This window comes from Canis lupus, chromosome 35 (genome assembly GCF_011100685.1).
Source record: "Canis lupus familiaris isolate Mischka breed German Shepherd chromosome 35, alternate assembly UU_Cfam_GSD_1.0, whole genome shotgun sequence".
Classification (NCBI taxonomy): Eukaryota; Metazoa; Chordata; class Mammalia; order Carnivora; family Canidae; genus Canis; species Canis lupus.
In genome coordinates, this window is record NC_049256.1 from 16799075 (window position 1) to 16826309 (window position 27235).

Here is a 27235-nt window from a genome sequence, read left to right on the forward strand (position 1 = left end):
AGCTTTAGAGTGTGTTTTAATTAAAGGCAGAATCAAGACCAGGATGCTGTCTCTCCAGCTCCTACTTCACTGCCTCTTTCACTCTCTGCCCCATCTCGCTACGCAGAAGGCTACAGTGAACTCCGTGCAGGCTCCTAGGGTCTTGACTAACGTAGCTATGGCGTGTATAGAAAAGAGGTAAGAAGAATTAGCAAGGCTCCGTGAATTCCTGGATGAAGCTAAATTCAAGCCAAAGGAATGAGAGTGCTTATAGGGGAACAAGAAGAGCATGACCATTATCAGACAAATAAAATGAAAAGGATGTTGTTCTGGAGGAGGAAAGGGTAATCCGTCTAAGATTCATTTTGATTTATATGGCACTAAAACAAACATATGGAGCTCATCTGTGAGGATGTGGAGCAGGTAAGCAGACCAACATTTCAGAAGCAGTACCGATACCCCAGAAGGGAAGTTGAGGCTGGGAGAGATACCTAAGGAGGGCAGAAAAGAGGGAGGAGACAGACACCTAAATTTAAACTTTAACTTGAAGAGAGGGAAAGTAGTCAAGAAGATGGAAAGAAGCTAAGGCCATCAACTATATTATAGATATAGCCGAGAAACTAAGAAAGACGTGATGGAAGAAAGGCCACTGGATTAGACCACTGGTTCTCAACCTATGCTGAACAATGCAAGCACTGGTGAGCTTCTAGAAGAACCTAACCCAGAATGTGGTTGTTAATAACCACTGGATTAAGCTGTGTGGACACAGATGACTTTAGGGGTGTTTGGGTGGTTCAGTGGGTTAAGCGTCTGACTCTTGGTTCTGGCTCAGGTCGTGACCTTAGGGTCATTGGATCGAACCCCAAGATGGGCTCCACTCAGCATGGAGTCTGCTTAGAATTCTTTCTCTCCTTCTTCCTCTCCCCCAGCTTGCTCATGTGTGCTCTCTCTCTCAAATAAATAAATAAAATCTTTGAGAGAAAAAAAAAAAAAAAGCTGTGCGACACAGATGACTTCAAAGAGAACAGTTTTATAGTCTTACTTTAAAGTAGCAGCATGGATATACTTTGTGACATCTTAAATGTGTTTTCCATCCTCAAGATTCAATGGATAAATTTGCATTATTGATTATCTTATTTTAAAGTTACGCATGTTAATGGGAAACAATGTGCTTGAATAACATTCAGCATTTGAAAATCGCATGCCTGGGATTACACTGGCTGAGCCTCCCACATCATCAAGCAAATGCTTGAATAAACAGATGGGCTTTGTACAAGTGCCCTGAAAGCCAGGAAACATGATTATGTTTCAATTTAAGGGAAGTAAACCTCTTGGAAAACATTGTGCCTGTGGTTTGCTCTCTCTTCAACTGGTTTTAAGCCTAGGGCTCGTTCATGGGAGCCCTGAAGCCAATCTCAACTCTTCTGATGGTAACATACTTGGTGAGTGAGAGGTAACGCAGATGAAGATCACCTTCTTATTCCTCTTGGTGATCTAGTGAGTTTACATTTGAAAAGATACCGTGGAGACCACACACACACACACACACACACACACACACACACACACACACACCCTACTCTTAGATGTCTGTCTCCATCATCCCAACACATCATCTGAGGCCTCTGCCTATATTCTGGATTCTAGAATAGCCCCTTCCGTTTGTTATAGAACAACACAACAAGATAAGAAGTTTGAGTCCAGCGCATGAGAACACCTTTACTGATTCTAGATAAATGATTCCCAGGGACGAGGTAACCTTATTGCTAGCAGCTTCTTCAATGTAGTAGCACATTTACAGCATTTAACTTGTTTTAGACAATGAAAAGGCTCAACAGTTAATACTTCCGGGCCCCTGGAGAAAGCAAGTAATAATGGAATACCCAAAGACATGAAGCATCTAAAGGGCAAGCGGGCTGGTTTAGGAGGATGGCTCTGTAGAGGGACATTGAATTCATAGCCAAAAGGGTAATACTGGTTATTATAAAATCTGATGTAATAAGGTTGGTGGGGGAGACAAGGAAAGAAGATAGAACTTAATGTTTCATTCAGATCTGTTTTGAAACAGGATTCAGAGAGGATATTGTACCATTTGGTATTAATTATTTTGGTTCGTGCACATGGCTAATTATTTCTACAGCATTTAAGATCCTTTTAAAACAAACATATTTTGCACATACACACCCACCTTTCAAAATATGCCTTTTATCCCCTCTTCCAGAGCTTTGAGGAAATAGCTGATGGATTGTCTTGGGGCAGTCCTCCGGGAATAAAAGTCGATTGTATGCTAAAAATGTAACTGGCCCCTAAAACTTGTATAAACAAATTAAGGGAAAAGACATTGCAGCACTTATAAACAAAATGACTCTCAGCTCTAACCTGCAGATTAAAAAAAATGTTCAGTAATAAATTTACTCCCAGCAGATTCCACTCTCTTTCCAAACTTGTCCTCCCCCCACGTTGCCCCAATTGTCTTCATGTCAGACCCATAATTCGGTTGTCTGGTTTGAACTCAACACATGAATCATTATATTTGATTTTTCTGTGAGGCCAACCTCCAGTAAGGATCATCTGATCCTTCCAGTGCTCTGCAGAACCAGGGCAGAAACTGGAGACAAGGGATTGCTGGCTGCCTCAGCAGTTTGGCACCTGCCTTCGGCCCAGGGCATGATCCTGGAGACCTGGGATCGAGTCCCACATCAGGCTCCTTGCATACAGCCTGCTTCTCCCTCTGCCTGTGTCTCTGCCTCTCTGTCTCTCTCTGTGTCTCTCATGAATAAATGAATAAAATCTTTAAAAAAAAATAAAGAAACTGGAGACAATGGGGGCCATTCTTGCCTAACCCCCGTGTGAACCACTTAGTGACTCTGGAGAAACAGGGCAACTAGTTCTCCTCCTGCCTGGCTGCCATTGGAGCCCGGGCTCCAAGGAGCCATTTGTAACCATCTGGAGCTTTATACCCCTAAAGCAAGAAGCTAGTTTTTGTCTTGGTACTGCAGAAAAAGGACAGGGCTGGCATCAGGGGACATTGCAGAGAAGCCACCTGGTGTCACTTGTTAGCACTGTCTGCAAATGCTCACGCTCTCGTACCGGTCCTGGCCCTTACCCTCCTCTCACCACCTTGGCTTCCATTACTGATCAGCATCACTGCTTCATTCCTGTCTGGTCCCTCTCCTGTTCTCACCTCTCCCCGCCTGAGCGAAATGAAAGGACACGTCCCCGCGGATCTTCCCACCAGCAGCACCACGGAGATGTCGCTGTCATTTCTTTGTACATGGAGGGTGATGTGGGGGCAGAGAGACACTTTAGAAGCCAGTGTGGTTCAGGTAAGATTTCAGATCCTTTGTGTCAGAATATAATGTGAACACCTTGCTCCCACTCCCACGACACAAGGTTCTCTATTTATATGTATATATTATATGTAGTTTATGTATAGGTTTAAATTCCAGCACTTTAATCCCCTATGCACACATTTAACAAACCTTTCTTCAATGCCTACTCTGCACTAATGACAAGAAGGAAGGATTATAACTAGTATCTATAAAGCACTAACTATTATATGTTCATGCTTTCTTTTTTCTTTAAGGTTTATCTATTTTAGAGAGAGAAAGAGAGAGAGGGAGAGAGAGACTGTGTGAGTAGGCAGGGGGAGGAGCAGAGAGAGAGAATCTCAAGCAGACTCTCCGCCGATCATGGAGCCCAATGCAGGGCTTGATCCCACAGAGATCATGACCTGAGCCAAATCAAGAGACCGACGCACAACCCACCAACTGAGCCACCCAGGTGCCTTTATGTTAGGTGGTTTCTATGGCACACCTCGCTGAAGTAAGCATTCCTCCAGTTGCCATTATAATAGCCGATTGAATGAGATGATTCAGAGGTACAGAGACAGCTACAGAATATATGTGTACTTCAGCCTTTGTGACTGTACCTCCCCCTTTTCTATCTCCATTCCTGCCTGCTTTCTTCAACTCCCTTACCTCGTCATTTCACCTCTAAGAGAGTTTTTCTGGGAAAGTGAATGGTTGCTAAATGTCTAGTTGACAGTGTCAGAAATACAAAGGGAGTTGGCATGAAAGCAGCACCTATCAAGCTCTAGAGTCTCAGCTTCCCGAGGGCAAGCATATGCCTTTCATTCTTCCCAACCCTGACACCAGCCACATAGTGCCCACATACATGACAGACCCACATTCAATGTTACACAAATTAATTCCATAACGTGTCTCATAATAATCCTAAATGCTTATGCATATTTGCTGACTGGGCTTCTATGGTGCCTCTACGGAAGAACCAAAACAAATCTAGAGACTGATTCAAGGTTCCACTAAGAGTAAATAAAGTATATAAATAAGCCATGGTATACATATGTCAAAGCCAGTTCTCTTTGACACGAATCGATCTGTTCAGCATGGTCAGTCTAGCCACAGAAGAAGGCAACGTGTTCCTCCACTTGGGATGCGTTCCTCCTGAGATTTTTAAGGTGAACCCTACTGAGGTGTGTTTCTACTCCCACCATATCAAACCAGCTGATTTTCACTGTATTCTCAAATTTTACCCGGATACTCCTCCTCTCAACCAATCTCCTCTCCATTCTGGTTTGTTTCTTGAGTTGGTCTGGAGTGGAGAGTGGATTTAGCGGTGAGTCTGGAAGCATTTCATGTTACTCAGGTGAAGGGCGGCATGATTTAGATGAGGGGTTTGCTGAGACAACTCCCAGAACCAGAGATCACCAATAAATGTTTGGGCTGTGACATCTGGTGAGATCTTTTTAAGTGATTTTGAACTATAGTCCCAACCAAAAATGGCCAAGTCAACAGGAATTTCTCAGGGCCTGAGGCAGGTCCTAGAAATCATTTTGATTATGAGACAAAGCATTTTGGCAGTAGGCGCTGGCTTTAATTTCCAAGCTCAGGACTTGAAAGTGTCTGGTTCACGAAGTTCGATAGCTAGAGTCTATTAAAAGAGGACTCTGCAGGATGACTACAGACCTCTTGGTATTTTAATTATAATAAACAATGGCACTTGGGCAGCTGGTACAACTTTGGGTCTGATGATCTGGTTTACAAAAAATAATTCCCTAAGTGAAGTTCCTATTGTTGACTAAGTGTCAACATTTTAGAAATAATTTCGTGCCAAAGTTCTAGATATTTTTAGGTTGTAAGGATAAAGACGGTCTGCCTCTAATTCCCAAAGATACGTTTACCTCTCATGTTCCAGGAACCCAGGCTTTTAGACCAATTGGCCTAAGATAAATACCACACTGGCCATTAATGTAACCTGCCACTTACATCCCACTTAGGAAACTGCAAGTGAGCCATTCATTGGGATTGTTCCATAAACATTGTATGGACCAGGGGAAGCATCAGGGTTGTGGGGTAGGAAGAAGAATCTGACCAGGTGTCATACATATCTCCTTGAAAGGACTTCCAATCAGAACAGGGGAACAGAGGGAGAACCTAGTGACTACAGTCTGAATGTGGCTTCTCCTGTCTTTCCAGCATGATGGGCACTAAGCTAAAAGTGTGCACGGTGCAATGAAAGCATAGATGTGTGTTGTCCCAATCAGAAATTTAATTTCTTTAAGTTTCTTCCTTCCTTCCTTCCTTCCTTCCTTCCTTCCTTCCTTCCTTCCTTCCTTCCTTCCTTCCTTCCTTCCTTTCTTTCTTTCTTTCTCCTTCTTTTAAAGATTTTATTTATTCATGAGAGACACAGAGAGAAAGGCAGAGACATAGGCAGAGGGAGAAGCAGGCTTCACGCAGGAGCCTGATGTAGGACTCAATTCCAGGACCCCGGGATCACGACCTGAGCCAAAGGCAGACGCTCAACCACTGAGCCACCCAGGTGCCCCTCTTTTAATTTGTTTCTTATTTTAATTTATTTTGAGAGAGAGCATGTGCTGGAGTAAGGGAAGAGATGGGCAGAGGGAGAGGGAGAATCTTAAGCAGGTTACAGGCCCAGCTCAGAGCCCTGTGTGGAGGGGGTTGGGGGGGTGGGGCTCGATCTCACGATCCTGAGATCATGACTTGAGCCGAAATCAGCAGTTGGACGCTTAACCTACTGAGCCACCCAGGTGCCCCTGATTTTTTTTTTTTTTTAAATAGTAGAACAAGGAGGATGAAAACGGCATGACCAGTTTTCAAAGTGTTTCTACTTCCTTCTACTTTATACTAGAGAAACATCTAAATGACATTCGGGGGCTTAACCTACGTAGGCCCTAGCCTGATCTGTAAGCAGGAGACAATTTATGACAAAACCAAATAGAAAAATCTCTTGGAAAATTATTTCACTTTTCAACTCTTATGTCAATTGTATCCAACGCATAGCACAGACTCTAGTCCACAGAGCGCATTCAAACTCGTAAATGGTGTTGAGCTGTGTTTAGGTAAGACAATGGCAATCTTGCTGGACCCAAACAGTCTGGAGTGACCTCATATTTAACAATTTTCATTTCTTTTCCTTCCCTTTCGTCCGCTTTAGGAACCTCCTTCTGCTTGTCTGCATTTACATGGAAGTGCTACCGTCTGCCTCTAGGTGTTAACCACCTTCACTCACATATCTGCCTGTGCTGGCTCCCCGGAGAGTCCTACCTCGGCCCACTCCCCATCTATACCAGTGTGAAAAAGAAAATTATTTCCTGCTTCTTTATTTGTTCCTCCGAGTTTCAACTCATTCTGACCTTTCTCTTGGTGCCAGAGATTATGTTTATTTTTGTGGCTAAATCTTGATCAGACCAATAACCACATTTAGAGAAACAATCTCGGAAGTCCACCTTTTATTACCTACGAGGCCTTGCTGAGATATGGAAACTCTACTCTCATTGTAGAGTTCATGACATGTCTGCCTGTTAAAAACAACAATAATAACGGTTCTAACACCACCTCCACCTTCCTGACCACTTGCCCTCCCGGAGGTTAGCTGGATGCTGGCAGTTTCCTAGGAAACGACATTATATCACACAGCAATTCACATGAATTCAGAAACCGTCCCCTAGCTAAATTCTGGCTCTGGCACCTGTCAGCTGACCTCTTTGCTGCCATGAGGTGCGGAAAGGGACTTAGAATAGAACAAAAGGGACTCTCAGATTTTGTCAATTGATCAAGAAATCTCACACACTGGAACATATGTATGTGGGGAATAAAACGGGCCTAAACCTTCAAGCAACCCACGTGTAACATATTCACAAACATCCTGTAGAGACTCTGGCCCAGAATAGAAGAGTCCTAGTTTCCATTAGCTACTAAAATGGGGGACTTAAAAAAATACGAATGTGTGATCTTTTTTTCCTCTTTTACTTTCTAGAAGGATGTTATGCATAGAGCCCCCAACCAGAGGGCTGTAACTTTTAATGATTTGCTCCTCGGTTATGCCAAGGGAACATTCCCCTCCTGCTCAGGCCCACACCTGTTTTAATAGACAAGCCATGCAGCGTAACGCAACAGGGCTGCAATCATTAGTAGACTTCTGTGACCCCAAGTAACCTGAGCTGGTGCAAACGACTCTTCTGGAAAGCTAGCACCCCCTTCCCGGTCACTATTAATCATAGGAAGTGTTGATAGTGCGGGGTAACATTGTGTGTGCTGACACTGGGTTGGGGGTGGGGAGGAAGAGGGCCAAGAGCAGCTATAAATTGCCGAGTGACTGTGTTTATATTCATCACACCTTGCAAAAGAGATTTCCTCTCCCTCTCCCTCTCTTGCTCTCTCTCCTGCACATACACACAATCAAGCTAACAAAATTCTGATCCCAGAACTGAGGATACAACTGCAGGTTTAAATAAAAGGTACAGCTAAGGAAGTTGGAGTTGCCTGATTTGCACATACTCGGCTTACATTCAGACCTGACTGCAAGGTCACATTTCCCCAGAAATATGGGATTACGGTTTTAAAAAAAAAGATTATATTTCTTTATTCAGAAGAAACACACAGAGAGAAGCAGAGACATAGGCAGAGGGAGAAGCAGGCTCCCCAGAGGGAGCCCGATGTGGGACTTGATCTCGGGACCCCAGGAGCCAAAGGCAGATGCTTGATCACTGAGCCACCCAGGTGGCCCTGGGATTATGGCTTTTTGAGCTATTAAATACCCAAAGCTAATCACTGTTTGCCCCAATATCCATTCTCCCCATTTTCCTTGGAAATAGACACCTTGATTTTGAACTGGACACATGGCTGTGCAGGTGGAAGGTTTGATCTTCATCCCCCCTTTGCAGCTAGCTATGCTGAGCCTAAATTCTGGCCGACAGTAGCTGACACGTAGTAAACAAAAGTGTTCTATGGTACCTCTGGCAAGTATCCTTGAAAAGAGGTCTGGGCCCTCCTTCTCCCTTCCTTCTTCCTGCTTTCTGGAATGCTGCTGTGAAGACTGGAGCTTCAGCAGCCATTTTGTGCATGAGAAATACACTAAAGATGTCAGAACAGAATGAAAGAATTGGGTTCCTGAGCCTCTGTGGCTGCCACATCTGTCCTGGAATCTTCCTTCTTTTATGTGATGGAGAAATAAATGTTTATGCTTCTTAACTTTTACTTTTGTGTGTGTGTGCACGACATGGCACTGTACCTAATTCTATAACAGAGACCTCAGAGGTCATAACAGACTTCATTTCACAGATAGGGGACCTAATGATTAAAGACCAACTGTGATAAATGTCTCAATCAGGGAAGCAGAGTTGGCAAATTAATTAATTACACTTCTGTTTAATCTTCTACTTCTAAAGATAGATGATGGAGGTTCTATTTTATATGCCCATCAGTATTCGTTAAATGAATATGGTTTTATATTTTACATGCCTGTGAATTTCTGAGCCTCCAAGGTCTCCCAATTGGCACATCAAATCTCAAATCACACATTTTCAAGGAGTAAGATATTAAACAAATACAAAATGTAAGGAGGCATAGTACTGAATGGACATGAGAACTGTTTTCTCTCCAGCTATGTTCCTTAGCTGATACATGTCTTAACCTGTATCCTAGTATTTAAATGTATCAAACTATGTTAATTTGCACTTATGTTTAAGGAAGCACTAACTTTTCAAATTTGAGGGATGAGTCAGTACCTGAAATGTTAAAAGTTATCTTTGCTTCAATACATACGCAAGATATCCAATATGCTACAGCCACAAAACACACCCCTAGACGTTTTCATAGAATAATCCTCTGAAACTAACAGATATCATGAAACCAACAAAACTCACTTATTAACTTCAATTAATGGGGAAAAATAAATCCGTGGTCTCTTCCTGGTGCATCCCCATTCTCCCACCCTACAATCTGCACTCCCACAAATCACTCTATGGCTATTAAAAACAGAAGGAAGTGTTCTTCCCCTATGTTACAGTACCTCTGAATCGCCTACTTAGTCTAAAACTCCATTGTTGTTGCTTTTTAACATTCAAAATGAAAACAGTAACAGAGAGATGGGCAATATGTCATTTCCCTTATTCTGTTCTACTTCTAGCAAAATCACCATCCGTCCATGCGGATGATAAACCCAATATCCAAAACGAGTTCTTCTCTTCTGCCCCCTGGTTAAGGCCCCCAGATTTGGAAGGACGATGAGCCATGGAGCAGCAGAGCCCTAATCTTACACCATGTGATCCATCTTTCACTTATTTGGTGAATGCCTGTGGATGGGGTTAACCTCTAACATTTGCATGCATCTATGGTTTCACTTTTGGCTTCTGAGCAATTACAGGCATTTAAAGATGTGCAAAAGGGCACTGTCTTCAGTGCTCCCTGCCCACCCCCCCCCCCCCCGCCGCATGTCTGATAATCTTCTACATCTACTTAAATGCTAGCTGCTTACCTTAACGATAAACTGCCTTTCCTTATTTCATTCCACCAGGACGGAACCCTTGACTTGAGACTATTTGCCTTAGAAAATGAGTTTTCTCTAACCCTGCAAAGGATGACTGCTGTGTATAATGGTCTCTGAAATGCTAACAGAAACCAAGAAATCACCTGTCACGAACTATGAGGCTATTAGTTATGAAGAGCAATATTGATATTTACCTTCTGACTCTTCATGCTGGAGGGCAAAGCAGAGAAAACCTGGATTTTCCTGGCTCCTGCTCCAGATAAAGAGACCATCTGCGTCTTAGCACTTCTGCCTTTTTGGGCGGGGAAATAATGCTAGTGGTGATAATAACGTCCTGATTATCATTCAAAGCACTTCCACACGCATTATTATCTGATCTGCTCCTCCCAGGGATCCTGCATGAGGTGGGTATTATGAATATTATAGTGTCCAGAAGAGGGAATTGATGCAGAAGGTTAAATGCTATGCTCCAGGCAACCAGACAGAGAGCAGCAGGGCTGCCGCGTCAGCTGTCAAGTTCACCAGGAGCCTTTCTTTTCACATTAACCCCCTGGACATATTTTAAAAATGTAACTGTTTTCCATTTGGGTCCACTCTCTTCTCCACTAATAACAATCAAAGGCCTGAAAGGTATACATGTATCAAAGACCAGAAGCTCCTGAAACCGCTCTCCCGTTGGCTTAACAAAGTCTCAAGAGCAGACATTAAGCAATGTCATGAAAGCACCTGGTAAACAAACAAGGTCTTTAGAAAAGTTGAGACACCTACAGGAGAAGAATGACAACTGTTTCTTTCCAGTGTCTAGGTGGGGAAGGATGAAACAGGTGATGGGGAGTAAAGAGTACAGTTCGTCAGTATGGGCACTGAGCAATGCATAGAATTGTTGAATCATTGTATTGTACACCTGTGACAAATGGAACACTGTGTGTTAACTATACTGGAATTAAAATAAAACAGTTACTAATGTAACAACCTAAATATTTTTGCCTTTTTTGATATAAAAACAAAATGTTCTCCTATTTGGAAATACGAGAAAATTAAAAAATATACAAATTGCTCATAATCCTACCAAACTGATATAGCCACTACTTGGATTTAGCTTATTTTTGGCATATATATTATCTATAATGTGTGTGTGTGTGTGTGTATAATATAATATATTTAAAGTTCACATATATCTCTGTGCATTTGCAAAATTGGAATAATTCTGAATGTATTTTAAACTCTACTTTCACTTAATATTGTACTGCTAGAATTACAGGATGCAATCAACTATTTTTTAAAATTAGTTAAAGGAGGGATAAAATAAAACTGGATAAAACCTCCAGCACAGCTTGTAACTAATTGTCAAATTCAAAATCACTTGGCAAATGGTAAATAATTTTGGCATATAAATTAACGGAGCGAAATCTTAATCAATCTGCAAATATTGATTGAGTCCCAAGCAGCTGGAGGCTGCTTCGAGGAGGCAGGCTTGGGGCGGCAGGGAGACCGTGTCCCTGATGCTGGGAACTTATATTCTGAAGCCTCAGAAATCAGAGAAATGCCATGTATTTCAGTAGAGCTGGACCAATTTGCTTTCACACTACCTAGAAAGATAGGTTTTACATAGCAAATGAATGGTATAAACCATAATCCAAGAATAGCATTTAATTTACTTACAAGAAGGAACCATTCTAAATACTTTAAAAATACCCAACTGCACACAAATATTTTGTTAACTAAAAATAAGCATCTTTTCAAACACCTATATGTGCTAAATATGAGCCAATAGAAGAACTAAAAATGATGTACTTACATTCCATTTAAGTTTTAACTTTCTCTAAGCCTGTGAACGAGGATTTATTATACCAAACAAAAACTGATGATCTGCTCTGCAGATGCCAATATTTCTAATTAACACTAGCCGTATTTCGGCTGGTCAGGTAAGAGGAAATGTGATCGCAAAAGATATACAATATGCTAATCTGTTTTTTAACCGATATTTAAATTGAATTGATAGAAGTGTTTTAATTTGTTTAATCCCAAGTGTCTAAAGAGGTCACAGAAATTTACATATTTCTTTGACTTCTTTCCCTACTGGACTATATGATATTATAAAATTTCTGTATTATAATGACCCTATGATTAAATCCAGGGCAGACCAGCATCCCTAAGGCAGTTTCTTCTGCATAATGTTGTTGATATACATTTTTAAAAGTCATATTAAAAAAATAAACTCAATCAGTCAAAGCATTTTGCAAATCTCACCCACTTCTCCTTTATAAAATTGGAAAGAGTATTAGAAAAACAGATAGGTGAACATCTAAAGGAATGCCAAGAAGGAGACTGTGCTTTAAAAGAAGGGTTGGCACACAGCCTACACCCTCTCAAGTCCCTGGCCTCACCAAACCAGGGCCAGACCAATGAGAAAGGAGGAAAAAACAATTAAAAGAAGCAGAAGAGGGCAGCCCAGGTGGCTCGGCAGTTTAGCGCCACCTTCAGCCCAGGGCATGACCCTGGAGACTTGGGATCAAGTCCCATGTCGGGCTCCCTGATTAGAGCCTGCTTCTCCCTCTGCCTGTGTCTCTGCCTCTCTCTCTCTCTCTCTCTCTCTCTCTCTCTGTGTGTGTGTGTCTCTCATGAATAAATAAATAAATAAAATCTTAAAAATAAATAAATAAAAGAAGCAGAAGATACAGAGAGAAACAAAAGACAAAGGAGAGAATGAAAAAGAAGCTGAGAGCAAACAGGAGAGAAGCTCACAGGTGGGATGGATGGGTGAGCTGACACTTCAAAGCCCTCCAGCACAGAAATGAAATGCAACATGATTCCATTTAGTCCATCATATATCTGGCCCCCAAAGTATCCGTTCAGATGAAGTGGATTTCATTTTGGTAATGGCTGCAGTAGCTGGCACTTCTGAAATGTGCACAATCAATGGACTCCTTTAGGACACTGGAGAATGTGGCTTTAGTCAAGTGGAGAATTAGAGAGAGGAGCTTTATGGGGCAGGAAGGGGGCCTGTGATATGAGGCAGAACAAGAGGTCCCACCAGAGAAGGCTGCAGGGCTTTGTGGGTGCTCCAGTAACTCCTCCTTCAAGGAGGCTCGGGGGATGTCCTGGGCCTGCTACAGGAGCACATCTCTATTTGAGGCACATCCTATGTTATTCCTACAGGCCTGCAATCAGCACCTGCATTCTTATATCTGTAATAGCTTCATAGTATGGGTTCCAGTTATAAATGATCTAGCCACCACTTACAAATGATGTAGTATTTCTTATTTGTGCCTTAGTTTTTCCACTGATATATATTTAAAGATTTTATTTATTTATTTATTCATGAGAGACACATAGAGAGAGGCAGAGACATAGGCAGAGGAAGAAGCAGGCTCCCCATGGGGAGCCCGATGAGGGACTTGATCCCAGGACCCCGGGATCATACCCTGAGCCAAAGGCAGATGCTCAACCACTGAGCCACCCAGGTGCCCCCATTGATTCAATATTTACTTATTTTATTTTCTATCTGCTTCATATATATATATATATATATATATATATATATATATATATATAATTGCCTTTTACCTGTATATACAGGTAAAAGGCAATTATTAGCAATTGCCAAGGGAAAGGGAAAAGAAAGATGGGCCCTCTTGATCAATTCTACCCACGTTTCTTGATAAAGGAATCCAGGCCATTCCAAGGGGGAGGTCTGGAAGTCATCCCTTTATCAGGTTAATAGCATCACTTCTAGATGAGACTCATTTATCTTCTCTACCTCCATATGCACTTTGTAGTGATTTTCCTATTGCCGATAACAGCCTGGCTACAGAACAACATGAAATATCCGTGTTTTTCTATGCAAAGATACATTTTACAGGAACCACCATGACATAAACCATATGATCACACATTGTAATGACATTCTAAAGATGTAACAGTCACTCAATGAACAAATTCTTTAGTACCTGTTATGTACCTAGAACTGCACCAGAAGCTTTACACCAGGCACACGTGCACACACACACATACATACACACACGCTTCCCCCATTAAAAAGGAACTCACGATTCAGATGAGAAAAAAAGGCTCACACATAACAAAATTAGAGTGCACACTGTACGGTACAGCCAATTAGCAAGCTAGAGGGTTTATGAGAAGTTACAGTGGCTTCCCCAACTTTTCTCACTCTAAAACCATAGTTTAAGCCTGCTTAAATATCAAATCTGGTTTCCCACAACTGATTAACCTGAAAATGGTTTAGCACAACACTAATCCTTTAATTGAACAATCTATAAATGCCCTCTCTTAACAAGTTCCACAGAGCCCTTTCTTGGGCTCACCATGATGAGGCACATCTAGCATATTATGCAATGTTCATTTTAATGAGCACCTCTGGACCTTAATGAAATATCATAGGTCCAAGTGAACATCAATTAAAGAGAAAATGTCTCAGAAGGTACGGATGGTGATGCATCATCAGTGGCATCTTACCCTGGGCTGTTAGTGCTCAGAGGACACCCCTGCGGTTTGGAGGGGAAGGTGGCCCACCAATCAGTAGCCCTCACCTCTGGCTGGTATGAGGACAAGCTGGGGCCTGAGAGGAAAGGTGTGAAGCCCCGCACATGAATCTTATGGGGATACTGTTGAAGGAAAAACTCTGAAAGAAGGGAAAGACATCTGAATAACATATAACAACTTTGGTAAAATCTGTCCATTTTCTTATATTTTCCCAAGGAAAGAGGAGAGTCTAGCATGAGCCCCACCCCCTTTCGAAAATGTCTAATATTGCAGACATGCAAAAAAATCTGCCCGGCTTCATGGCAGCAGGGATCCCTGCTAACTAGGCTTCAGAAGAACACTTCTCCGACCGGTGGAGGACAGGCACCTGCTCCTGACATACCTGGCATCTCTGCAGATGTGCCGAGCAGGGAACAGGGTGAGAAAGGCAGCCCCTGGAAAAACCAAAACATTCCCGCTCCCACTCCCCCAGCAGGCAGATCCTGGATGTGCTCAGACCCCACCATCACATCAACAGAACACCAAAGGGAAGAGAAAATTCTGGGATTATCAGGAAGGCACAAGGATTTGGAAGGGATATGTTACTGCCCAGACGCGACTTCACTGATTCCCATGACTAAGCCACCTTAAACAGAAAACTCTTTTCTCAGGCACAAACAGTGAAACTTTAAGAACTATAGCCTTGGTACTTGGGATCCAAAGCAAATATCTGCAGGAGACGTGTCTCTGAGGAAACAGCTGTGGACAATTCTGCAGTTTCTTTATCTACTACAGAAGCTGATGTGTGTCCCTAGCCTACCAGATGGCCCTCTGTGCCGGGTTACAAAAGTAGGGGCATTTGCAAAATTCTTCATCCCTCCTTCTCTTATCCTGCTGATAAGTTTCTGGGGGTCAGATGGAAACTTAAAAAAATATATTTACTTATTTGAGAGAGAGAGAGCAAGCAGGGGGAGGGGCAGTGGAAAAGAGGATCTCAGGCAGATGCCCTGCTGAGCAGGGAGCCCAGCATGGGGCTCGAACCCAGGACCCTAAGATCATGACCTGAGCTGAAACCAAGAGTTGGACGCTCAACAGAGAAGCCACCTCATTGCCCCCAGAATAGAACCTTTTATCAAATTTTGGAACATGTGAAAGGCTGGGCCCTATCGATTCCTTTTGATTTATAAATGGATGCTGGGGTATCCCTGGAATAATAATACTTGTGTCTTTGGTTTTTCCCTATTCATTGCCTTCCTTTGACGCAAATGTAAGGGCTCTTTCTATTCCAAATTTAGCTATTTATGCCCTGTTCTGGGTTGGCATCACCTGTGGTTGACCAACATTGCTTTGAGATTCAGAACAGTTCAACTTACTTTGGAAAATAAACTCCCCTGAGAAAGGCCCATGGTCATTGCACTGTCTTCTTCCACAGCAATAAAGAACAAGGGAAGAAAAAGAGCCTGATAAAAATGGATTCTCTGTCCAATTAGCTATAGATTTTCCAGAAGAGCTTTCTTCAGACACTTGTACAATGTAACGTTATCCACAGACCCTGGGCACTGTTTCCTTGCCCTCACAGCACTGCTGCCTGCAGGATGGCACATGGTACGCTAATAGCACACTTATTATTAGATTTTCTGCATGGTTACATAAGCCTACAAAAGGGAAAAATGTAAATGATTCAGGAAGATATTCTTCATGTGGTTCTCATGAAATCTTTAATATCTTAAGACTTAGGAAGAACCCTCCTGGCAAGATACAATCAATTTCCATGCTTCATTAGGAAAAAAAGTCCTTTCAGTAATGTTAAGAAAATGGCTATAGGCAAAAGAGGGAAAAATCACTCTCTGGACTGAACAAGACCCCAAGGCACTTTGGACTAAATCCTCCCTTCGTGCCCACAGCATATCTGAATGAAAAGAAATGTTCGCTTTAGGGTCTGTAGGGATTCTATTTTGACTAGGCTGTCGATCCACAGAATTGCACTTAATTTAGCAGAACTCATTATCAGTCAGCATATGAATCTGAATGGACCATACGTTACACCGACCACAGGGCCCACCCCTCGAACAAACACTGCCGTGGTAGGACAGGGCCAGCTGACATTGGGTGTAAGGCCTGGAAGGGGCGAGAACAGCTTTGGAGACTCATCATGTATATCCCGAGGTGCTTCAAAGGTAAGAGCAAATCACACCAGCTTATTACTTGCCTTTCATTTAAAAACTATAGCTTTTTAAGATGCAGTTGCCCTTTGTTTCATAAAAGCCAAGAACACAAAAATAAATTTCTTAAGAATGCCATTTACATTATGTTTTCTGACAATTGAATAATTGGTTGGCAACTCTGAATTCACTTTTTTAAAAAAAATCCAAATGCTGACACCAAATTCCACTGTTTGGTCTCAAAATAACCAGTCTTTAGTACTGTCCAATTTAAAAGTGTTGTCAGACTGTAGTTGTCTTCACTCAGGGAAGGTGTACTTTGTGCACAACAGATATTGTTGAATTCAGATATTGTTGAAAGGGCAGGGGCATGCAAAGAAATGCCTTCAACCACCTAGCAATCTCGTTTCAAAGTTATTTAATGAATAAACGAATGAATTCATTATTTCATTCATTCATTCACACGAAGTGCTCCTATCAATTTATTTCCAGCATCCTCAAGAATTACACCTCAACAGTTCCTGCATATTTAAATTAATAAAATCAAAACGAACCCCATGTATAATTACAAATAAAGAGCAACATATCATTGTTTCTGCCCAAAGCCAAAAAATATGTTGACCTCAAAGGAAGTAAATTTGAAACTATTCCACTGGACTGAACAAGGCATCCTCTCAGAAAGCTTTGGCACACGAGTCGGCTGATTGGTCATGTGATCGTGTTCCATTCTCATCATTCTCAAATTCATTTCTTTTTCTTTCTTTCTTTCATTTGTTTTTTTTAGATTTTATTTATTTGTCCAGGAGAGACACAGAGAGAGGCAGAGACATTGGCACAGGGAGAAGCAGGCTCCCTGCAGGGGAGCCCCATGAGGGACTAGATCTCAGGACCCCGGGATCATGACCTGAGCCGAAGGCAGATGCTCAACCACTGAGCCACCCAGGCATCCCTCAAATTCATTTCCTGACGGTAACCCAGGATACTGCTCTTCCTAGTGGCAGAGATCTGAAGGCAAAGGCCCTGCCTTTCTGTGTCAATTAAGTGCAGAATTTGAAAAGATCTTCCTTCCTCCCTCTGTCCTTCTCATCAGTGCTGATTACATGGGCTGGGAGAGGTGCTGGAGAGTCACACATGAACAGGTTATGTTCCCTGTTCTCCAGGAGGCCATCATCATGTGGGGGAGGCAGACACCAACCAAGCCAGCCCAGCATGCTGCGTCAAGGCTGCTCCGTTGGCCATGGGAGACAGGGCTCTGCTCTGAGAGCCAGGAGGAAAAAGAGCACCTGTCCAGGAGCAGCAGTGACATGGGGCTGTTATCATGAGTGTGGCACAGAGAAGACAAGGTCTAGCCGAATCTTGAAAGGGGAGCAGGACAGTTTGATAACTGGTGGGGAGTGTGTGTAAAACAAGAAGCATAAGAGGATGCGGGCTTGGGGGACGGCAAGTGATTTCCTACCTCTACCCCTGAGATGCAGCCCCGTGACAATGAAGCATCATCATAAATCACAGCAGGTATACGTAAACAGACCAGCAATTTAACTTGCAGGAATGGAAGCTCCAGGCACCTCCCACCTAGTCCAGCATGGGTGAAGGAATCTCGGGCAGGGCTTGCCCTCCGTCCTCCTCACCCACGCACTCCTTGCCCCTTGCAAATCGTGTACAGTTCTCCGGCTATGCTCCTTCCCTCTGCCTATCCAAGACGACCTCTGCCTTCAATGCTCAGGTCAAACCTACTCCTGCATCTGTATTACTTGCCCACTTCTGCCTGCAAACTCAGAATCCTTCCTACCCATGCCTCTCTGCTGGCCTGTCCTGACTCAGACACTGCCTTGTGTCATAACGACAACCTGACATTCATGCAGCACTTTGTCCCTTACAAAGCTCACATACATCATTCCCTTAGTGTTCACAGCAATTTGTAAAGATGGGCATTAGACCAGTTTCTCAGATCACAAAGTGAAGTTTGGGTAGATTAAGGGAAATTCCCGAGATCACAGAATACGTAACTGGTGGTGCCAGGGTTGGGATCCAAATCTAATGAGTCTATGGGCAGTGCTCTTTCCCCGATGCCACCAGGCCGGCCCATTGACTTGTTCACTTGTTAGGGTGCCATTTGTTTTGAATTTTATAACCCAAGCTATAAGGAAGAATGCCCTACCGTCAAGTGTATCACCTCGTGTCCTCCACGACCCTTCAGAACAGTGCTATGCAAGCCCTGAGTAGGGAATCCTTCATTCATTTGGTTGGTTTATCAATGACCATTATACTAACCATACAGTACGTGCAAGTTAGGCACTTGAGGGAAACCAAAAAGAATAAAATGCAGTTGAGACTCCACATCTAGTTGGGAGACAGGTGTGCACCTGAGGTCCCTAAAACACAGGGTAATAATGGCTCCAGAGGAATCCATGAAGTGCCGATGGGAACGCCAAGGCATTAACAACTCCCTCTGCCTACAAATGCACGGGAAGCCCCCAGATGGGTCATTTTGGGGGATCTCCTCAACATGAGTCTTGAAGGGATATACTTAATAAATGACTGAGGAAGTAAGGGGAGAAGTTGCAAGGGAAAGAAAGAAGAAAAGGGCCAGCGGGGATGTGCACATCTGCCTGGTGGCGACTGCAGTGGCTCTGCACCCAAGGGCATGCACTGGTTTGGCTGCAGGATTTTCCACAAGCCTGGATGAGTACTTCTCTGGCTTTACTCGGGATGGAATCCAGGCATCCGTCACTGGCTCATGAGCTCCCTGATGTGCCTGGGCCGTGTAAGCACTGCGATGAGGCACAGGGAACCATGCTCAGTGTCCCCTTTCTCAGAACAGAGAATGGGATGAATGCAGGGAGCCTTATGATCCATGCCCAGTGGACAGAGCCTCCCGATGCTCATCAGTTTGCAGACTTCAATGATTATCTCCTGCAGGCCAAGTGGACTAAGTACAAAAATATTAGGCTTAATAATCCTTAAGTATTATGAGGCTGCAGACTCCAGGCTTACTCAGAAGCTTGGTTATTCATGGTTTAGTACCCCTGGCAGGTCCCTTCGTCTAGGTCTCCGTGTTTGGGCTCTTTCAGGGAGAGAGCGTAAGGAACTGGCATCCACGTGATGTTTTTTAAAAGGCTTCTCTACCTGAAAATGCCAGACACATTTCAGATGTCAAATCTAACGTGGTGCTCAGGGTGGGTGACTGATCTACGTGAAGGCTCTGAAGTGGGTGTAGAAACCTGTCTGGCTGACTGTCTTTTTCTGCACACGCGCATTCAAATCTTCACAGGCGTGTAGGCCATAAATAGCCCTCGGGGGAGTGTGACATTGCATCACAGACTCGAGAAGGCCCTGGTACCTGAAATCAATGAATACTTGTTATTCACCTCCCCAAAAGGGGACTCTATTGAACTCAGGGCTGCTAGACTCAGCTTGAACCCCTAAACCATCACTGGTGAGGCACTGTTATGGGTTGAATTGTGTCCCACTCCTCTCAGTTCATATGTTGGAAGGGCTACCCTCTAGTATCTCAGAATGGGACAGTATTTGGGAGAGGCGTCACTGCAGAAATAATTTGTTACAATGAGGTCTTATCAGAGTAGGGTAGGGCCCTATTTCACTACACCTGGAGTCCTTACAAAAAGGGAAATTTGGACAGACACACACAAGGAAGATTCGAATCACATGGCCATGAGCCAAGGAACTACCAGAAGCCAGGAGAGAGACAGAAACGGGCCCTTGGCTAGCAACTTCAGAGGGAGCATGGCCCTGCTGACACTTTGCTTTCGACTTCTGGTCTCCACAGCTGTGAAAGAAGAAATTTTGAAATTTCTCTTGTTGAAGCCACTCTGTTTGTGGTGCTTTGTTAGAGCATCCCTGCAAAACCCAGACAGGCATTGGATGCTGGTTGTGTGTGAAGAATGGCTTCATCATCTAGTGAATGGGATTTAGTGATCAGGTAATATCAACGCCACTGGATTCCTCTCAGCATATACTGTGCCCACTCCACCAAACCACCGAATTCTTACTGGAAGCCCAAGTCAGGTGCATTAGACGGCAGCCTGAGCTGCCTCTCCTCCAGAACAGACAACTCGATCTATCGGTCAGGTTACCACACTGGGCATTACAGTCCACTCCACTCTTTCTCGGGTAGGTACCAAACCTTCTGCTGGCTTGTGAAGTTCCCGATGGTCAAACGGCTATGGAGGATTATTACTCAATATTTAATCGAAGGGCCACTGACATTTCTATACTCATATATGTCTACACTTACAGCTTTTTTTTTTTTTTTAAAGATTTTATTTATTTACTCATGAGAGACACAGAGACACAGGCAGAGGGAGAAGCAGGCTCCATGCAGGGAACCCAATGCGGGACTCGATCCCGGGACTCCAGGGATCATGCCCTGGGCAAAAGGCAGATGCTTAACCACTGAGTCACCCAGGTGTCCCTACGCTTATAGCTTTAAAACACTGCCTTATACAGAATGGAGGCTTGCTTATTCAGGCTAGATCTAACAGCACGAATTTGGCCTTTGCTAATTGGTAGCTGGCTCTTATTAGTAATTTTCCCAACCAGGAACTAAGAATTCCCTTGAAAGCTTTTGCTTTTTTTTTTTTTTCTGGAAATAGGATTAGCCAAGAAAATTAATATGCAAAGAAGCTACGGGGAGGGGAGGGGGGGAGGACAAAGATGTTCAAACTATCATTAAGCTGTATGTATATTTTTAAGATTTTGTTTATTTGAGAGAGAGAGGAGGAGTGGGTTGGGGAAGGACGAACAGACTCCACACTGAGTGCAGAGCCAGACACGTGGCTCGATCCCACAACCCTGAGATCATGACCTGAGCCAAAATCCAGCACTGGACACTTAACCGATTGAGCCCCCTAGGCACCCCTTATTAAACTGTATATTTAAAAAAATCCAAAACTCTTTTAAAGCAGTTTTCTGATTTCCATTCTTCCATGACAGCACAGGCACTGACTTTAATGTTGGCTACTATATCTCAGGAACAGGTCGAAGCTGGGCTTCCATGGTTTGGGTCTTGTCTAAAAGAAAGATAAATCAGACACCAGGAAGAGCTGGTGTCAAGCTTTTAGGTCTTGGCCAAAGTTTTCTAGGGAGGCATGGAGAGCAGAGGTGGATGGGAGGATGGGAGGATGGGAGGATGGGAGGATGGGAGGATGGGGTAGCGGGAAGCGCGTGGAGGCACTACATGGCCCCATACACAGAGGACTTCCTAAAAACTCTTTTTATAACTCTTTCTGAGTTCCATTTTGTGGGCCAATTGCTCCCTGGCCTGCCTCCCATCTCACTCTACTCTTCTCTTAAAGGCCCCACGTTGACTGCTGGTATGTCCCCCCCACTCCCAATTGCCACCATATTTTCTCTTGAGGGGCAATCTGGCCTAATCTCAGCTTAGTCACTCACCTTTCTGACCTCACAACAGGTAGCAGGCCAAACAAGCACCGAACTAGTCCTCCCAAAATGGTGAGGAAGGGAGAGGACTGCAAATATTTATGATTTCTAATTTTTAAAAATGTATTTATTTATTCATGAGAGACACACAGAGAGAGGCAGAGACACAGGCAGAGGGAGAAGCAGGCTCCCTGCAGAGATCCTGATGCAGGACTTGATCCCAGGACTCCGGGATCACGACCTGAGCCAAAGGCAGACTCTCAACCACTGAGCCACCCAGGCACCCCTAATTTTTTTCTTTAATTCATGGCACAAGCTATAATAATGCAAACAGAGCTGGAGGACTTCTTTAGAAAACTTTGTCCCACAGAACTTGTTCCAACTGAGCTCTTTGCTCTACTAAATGCACTTTTAATTATATTTCCTTTCCCCCACCCCCTATAAAATTTAGCCTTTCCCTTAATGAGAGAAGCAGGAGAGCTTAGTGCTCATAGTAAATGCTCACTGTATTTCATCCATTATTGATGATCATTAATATTGGATTTATATTCAAATAATTCACCACTTATTAAAACATAATTCTTAAAATTTAAGTTTCTGCCCCTATACTTTCCTGTTTATGGTCACTAGATCATTCTGCGAGTAGCTCTGCCTAAACAATTTATTCATTGTTTATGAATACACCCAAGTGCCAAACAGTTAGCTGGTAACCTGGAGATGAAGATGGGTAAGACACCGTCATTCCTGCCCTCCATGGAGGATGGGATTGACACATGAGGAAATTAGTTGGACTAGGGGCATTCTTTCGGCCACTGAAGTAAAAGCCAATGCACCAGCACATCAAGAAAAGATTAACTTGTCTCGGAGAAGGTTATGGATACACTGCCAGGTGCAGGATATTTCACTTTACTTTCACGAAATTGGGTAAATAAAGGAATTACCCATTTGAAAGGGCAACCGTGCTAATCTGTGATCAGTAAACTGGCTCGCCAGCAATTTTCAAATGGCTGGCCAAGGTTACATAAGGCATCGGGGCTGTGTTCTCTCTGTATTTTGTCTTAAATTCTACTTTGTACCTCCAGGTAATTCAAGAGATTCAGGTGCTCTACTGCAATTTATATAATGATATTTTGACACCACAGTTTGAATGTCAAGATTATTCAATCTCTTTCACTACCGGAAAGAGACTGTGCTTTGTCAAATACATGTGCCTTCCTGACTTTCTTTATGTATCCACAACAGTCACAGCTTTCGGAAATACTCTTCCACTGATCGTCTGGGACACGGACTCTATATAATCATGATAAAAGTACTGGGTATGGGGTGAACGCCCAGAAGGTTCTCTAAAAATGGCATGTGGTCTTAGAATGGATGGCCATGAGATAGAAGCTAGAACAAATGACACAGAAGGCAAGGAGTATAAAAGGGTGATCTCTCTTCATATCCATCCACGAAGACTTTATGCACTGAATAAGGGTTCACTGACTGCCTCTTCTGTACCAGATGCAAGAAACAGAAGATCTAAAAGACATAGCTCTTGTTTGCAAGGAGCTCGGCACCTAGTGTGCAGACACGGCCAAGAGAATAGACAGCAGAAATCTTGCATGATGAGTTTTGTGGGCAGGAAGCACAGCATGACTCAGTAGGAGGGGAGAAATCATGGTGGACTCCTTAGAGGTGGCAGCAATGTTGAGTTTTGAAGAATAAATTTTTTAAAAAAAATTTAAAAATTAAAAAAAGAAGAAAAATAAACCAAGGAGAAAACAGTTCTAGACAAAAGAAGGAGCGTGGGCAAAGGCATGCCAGGTAATACGGCACGTTTGGGGAAGTACACGCACCAAGTGTCCAGGAGGGGAGGGAGGAAGGGGGGCAGCGAGTGATCTTCCTCACCCAACTTGTCTCCTAAAAGTCATGGAGGATCCCTGAAAGGCTCAGCAGGGACATTTTCTTATTAAGAGGGTTGACTCTGGTGACAAGGTGGAGGATGGGTGGGAAGGGACCAAGTTCTACAGGCTGGGAGAAGAGCTGGCCGGATGTTGCTGCAATGCTATTGGGGTATCCTGAGATCCAGCCTGGGCAGCTGCAGGGGCAGTGTAGACAAGGAAGACATGCCATGGAGGAGAGAGATGACGCAGGCACAGGCCATGCCATGGTTAGTGAAGTGTTGGATGAGGGTGCATGAAAGAGTGGGATGGGGCTTCCAGCTGGCTAGTGCCAGTCACACAGGGAAACAGGAGAAATGGTGTAACCCAGTGCTTTAATTGCCCATTTTACCTTTCGGATAAAGCATAAGACTTTCAACTTGGTGCTGAAGCCTCTCTACAATCCACTACACACGGTACTCAATACACATCCATCGATTTGGTGACCTGGACACACAAAAATAACTTTCTCTCTCTGACAATGTATCAGCATTTTCTGAATTACTACTTTGCCTTCGTGAAAGAAGAGAAATATTTTATAGCTTTTTCAAAGAATAAAATAAGTGCCAACACTTCCCTGATACCACGCTAATCTCAAACACATTCTCTGTCCTGATAAAGGGCTCCAGTCTCTGCATCTGATTACCACCTGGTCCTATCTTGGTTAGGATCTCTGTCCTCTCCTTCACCCCGAAAGCTATTAATCTTCCTCCAAGATAAAGAATTTCTAGGTAAAGACAGACACTTGGGGTTCTAAGAGAACAGGCCGTGATTCTCAAATACAACGACACATTCTAGCCTCTACAGCAATCTGGTCTGCATTATTAGATTTTTTTTTTTTCCTAGCAACAAAGACACACTTCAGGAATCTATGCGAAACTAATTAAGTGAAGTTTGCTCTACCAAGTTCTCATCAATCACTCCTTCTTGCCATCCTGCCCTTCCTGAGATGACAACGTGTCATCTGCCTGTAAGGGCTATCTACACCGAGCTCTCCGCGCTGCTCTTGCTGCTGCTTTGTAGACTGCTAGGGAGTGGTGACAGCCCGCTCACTGTGAAAAATGGGAGTTCAGGACTGGAGGTGGCTGAGAACATTTTAACATATTTGCAAAGGCACAAGGTAGTTAGAAGAATTATGCTGAGATCTTAAACATTCCCTTTTAGATCAGACTGAGCCCTCCACCAAACTTCTACATCAAAGAAGTAAGGAGAAATCTGTGATAAAGCAGCACACGCATGGGGATGTTGTGCTCTTCTAGAAAGTCAAGACAGCAAGTGTGAGTGCTCCTCCAATTATTCTGACCTGCTGCACTAGGCCACTGGGCTGAGTCTCTGACATTCATAACAGCTCCCTAGTGAAGGGAAGAAGTACAATGGAGGCAAAATAAAAAGAAATAGAGAGATGCACTTCAAGACTACAAGATGTATGTACAGGGCAATTAGCATAGCTCTTTAGGCTAACAGACTGAATGTCTCCAAATAAAAACAGAATACCTCTCCCTTATATCATTTTGCATAGATCTGTTTTCTACCCAGGGTTATTTCTTTGTGGATAAGAGCCACCTATTAGTCATTATAGTATGATGTGTCTAACAGCACCTGACATACAGTAGACGCTTAATAAATGTTAGTTTGTTAAATAAATGCATCTGGAACAAGGAATCGAGCAAGTCCCTGAATTACAGATTGATATGGAAGATTAAGGGCCCAATGGTGGTCATGGACAGGCACTTACACTAACCAAGAGTCCTGTTCAAGTATATGCAAATGGATGAAGCCAAATCAAGGTCTTCCCTCCTTCAGTAAATTGCTGCTGCTCTCTGCAAGGTCATCAGAAAGCCTGGTGACAGCCCCTCTGAAGGCACACCTATGTCTGAGCACAGAACCAATAAAACAAGTTTAGAGAGATCAGAACTTCCTTCCTCCTATGCTTGGGGTCAGATCTCTCCGTTGGCCGCTAGGGCAGAGCTGGTGCCATGCTACCTCAGTTCAGATCCAAACTCACGTCATGTCTGCCAGCGATTCTCAACTAAGGAGGGTGTTATCTTCCCAGGGACATCTGAAAAGGAAATGGGGGGATTCTGGATCCTCACAATAACCTGGGGGACGTGACTAGAATGGAGTGGGCAGGGACAAGCCAGGTTGCTTTTTGTACCATAATGAACAAGAGAATGTGTGTAGCTCAGGACTGTCCTGGCTGTGAAACGATGGCAATCTAGACACCCTCTAGAACAGGTGGTATTGTCCTAGGGTCCTTCTGTATTTCACTCTCTCTGTGTAAAATACCTAATCAGGTTCTCAGACACCCACTGGCAGGGCCTTACATTTGAGGATATCTACAATAGTAATTCTGATAGCCAACATTTATTGAGCACTCAGCGCATGCCAAGTGGAGTACATCTCATACATAACCAAATCTCCACAATAACAAATTTGGTAGGTATTCTTTAATTCCTAGATGAAGAGACTCATTCAGAGAGAAAAGAGCAGATTATGAATAAGTGCAGGAGCCAAGATGTGAACCCAGGTTCAAGTCCTTAGACCTGAACATTGAACAGTGATCCTGGTTTTCATGTTGGACAATAACCCCAAACTTGCTGTGCACATAAAGGCATGAAGATGCTGAGATGCTGGATGGAGACCCCTAACTAAAGAACCTGCAGCCAAGGTGAAAGGGACTATCAGTCCCCTTGCAGTGCTATCAACTGCCATCATGGGAAGAACCCATCTGCAGCCATGGTGCACGACTCATTACATGTGTTTCACCGACTTCTTGCCCAAGTCTCTGCTACTAAAGTACAAAACTTCCCTGAGAGCAATTTTGCACATAAAAACACATGAAAGTCCTGGAAACAAGGGAGGATTCAACAATTTTTCCTTTGAGCAGCACCAGATCATGTCCACTTCCATAAGCTGTATGGACTCTCTCAAGTCCACAAGGCAGACTTCTCGGGTGCAGGGAAATGCTGCTACTTCAAATTACATGTACTAGACCAAGTCTAGTATCATTTAGAGGAAGTCTGCTGTTGTTACCGCTGGGAATTCCACAAGTGGCTTTTTATGGCCGTTTTATGGACCATACCGGAAAGCTGGCATGATTCAGTAGGATTAGGAAAAAAATGAGACGCCAGGTAGTTGAGTTCTTACCAAAGCTCAGCTAGAGGAATGCTGCATGACCTCAAGGAACTTGGTGTACGGTTCTCATGCCTCTGCTTCTGGGTTACTAAACTTTCCTAATCTAAGATTATCTGTATTCTGCAGCAGCTACAGGTACCTCACAGGTTTATCATGAAGATAAAATGACGTAACAGTGTGGATGCAAGTAAACTTTGGAGATACGACTGTAAGAAACAGAGCAGCATCACTGGTTTGTTTTTTTTTTTTTTAAACAAAAAAACAAAGGATGCCTGGGTGGCTCTGTTGGTTAAGCATCGGACTCTGGATTTTGGCTCGGATCCTGGGGTCCTGGGATTGAGCCCC

General features: G+C 43.5%; 1 protein-coding gene across 12 annotated transcripts in view; it reads right to left on the reverse strand.

Moving 5' to 3' along the window:
* Positions 1-27235, reverse strand: part of ATXN1 (ataxin 1) — a 406723-nt gene that overhangs the window by 42058 nt on the left and 337430 nt on the right. Inside the window, exon 7 of one of the 12 annotated variants that reach the window (XM_038584216.1) lies at positions 2168-2291. The exons of the other annotated variants lie outside the window; for them this stretch is intronic. The gene's annotated coding sequence lies outside the window, so the exon portion shown is untranslated. The remainder of the gene's footprint in view (positions 1-2167; positions 2292-27235) is intronic. 12 annotated transcript variants of the gene reach the window in all.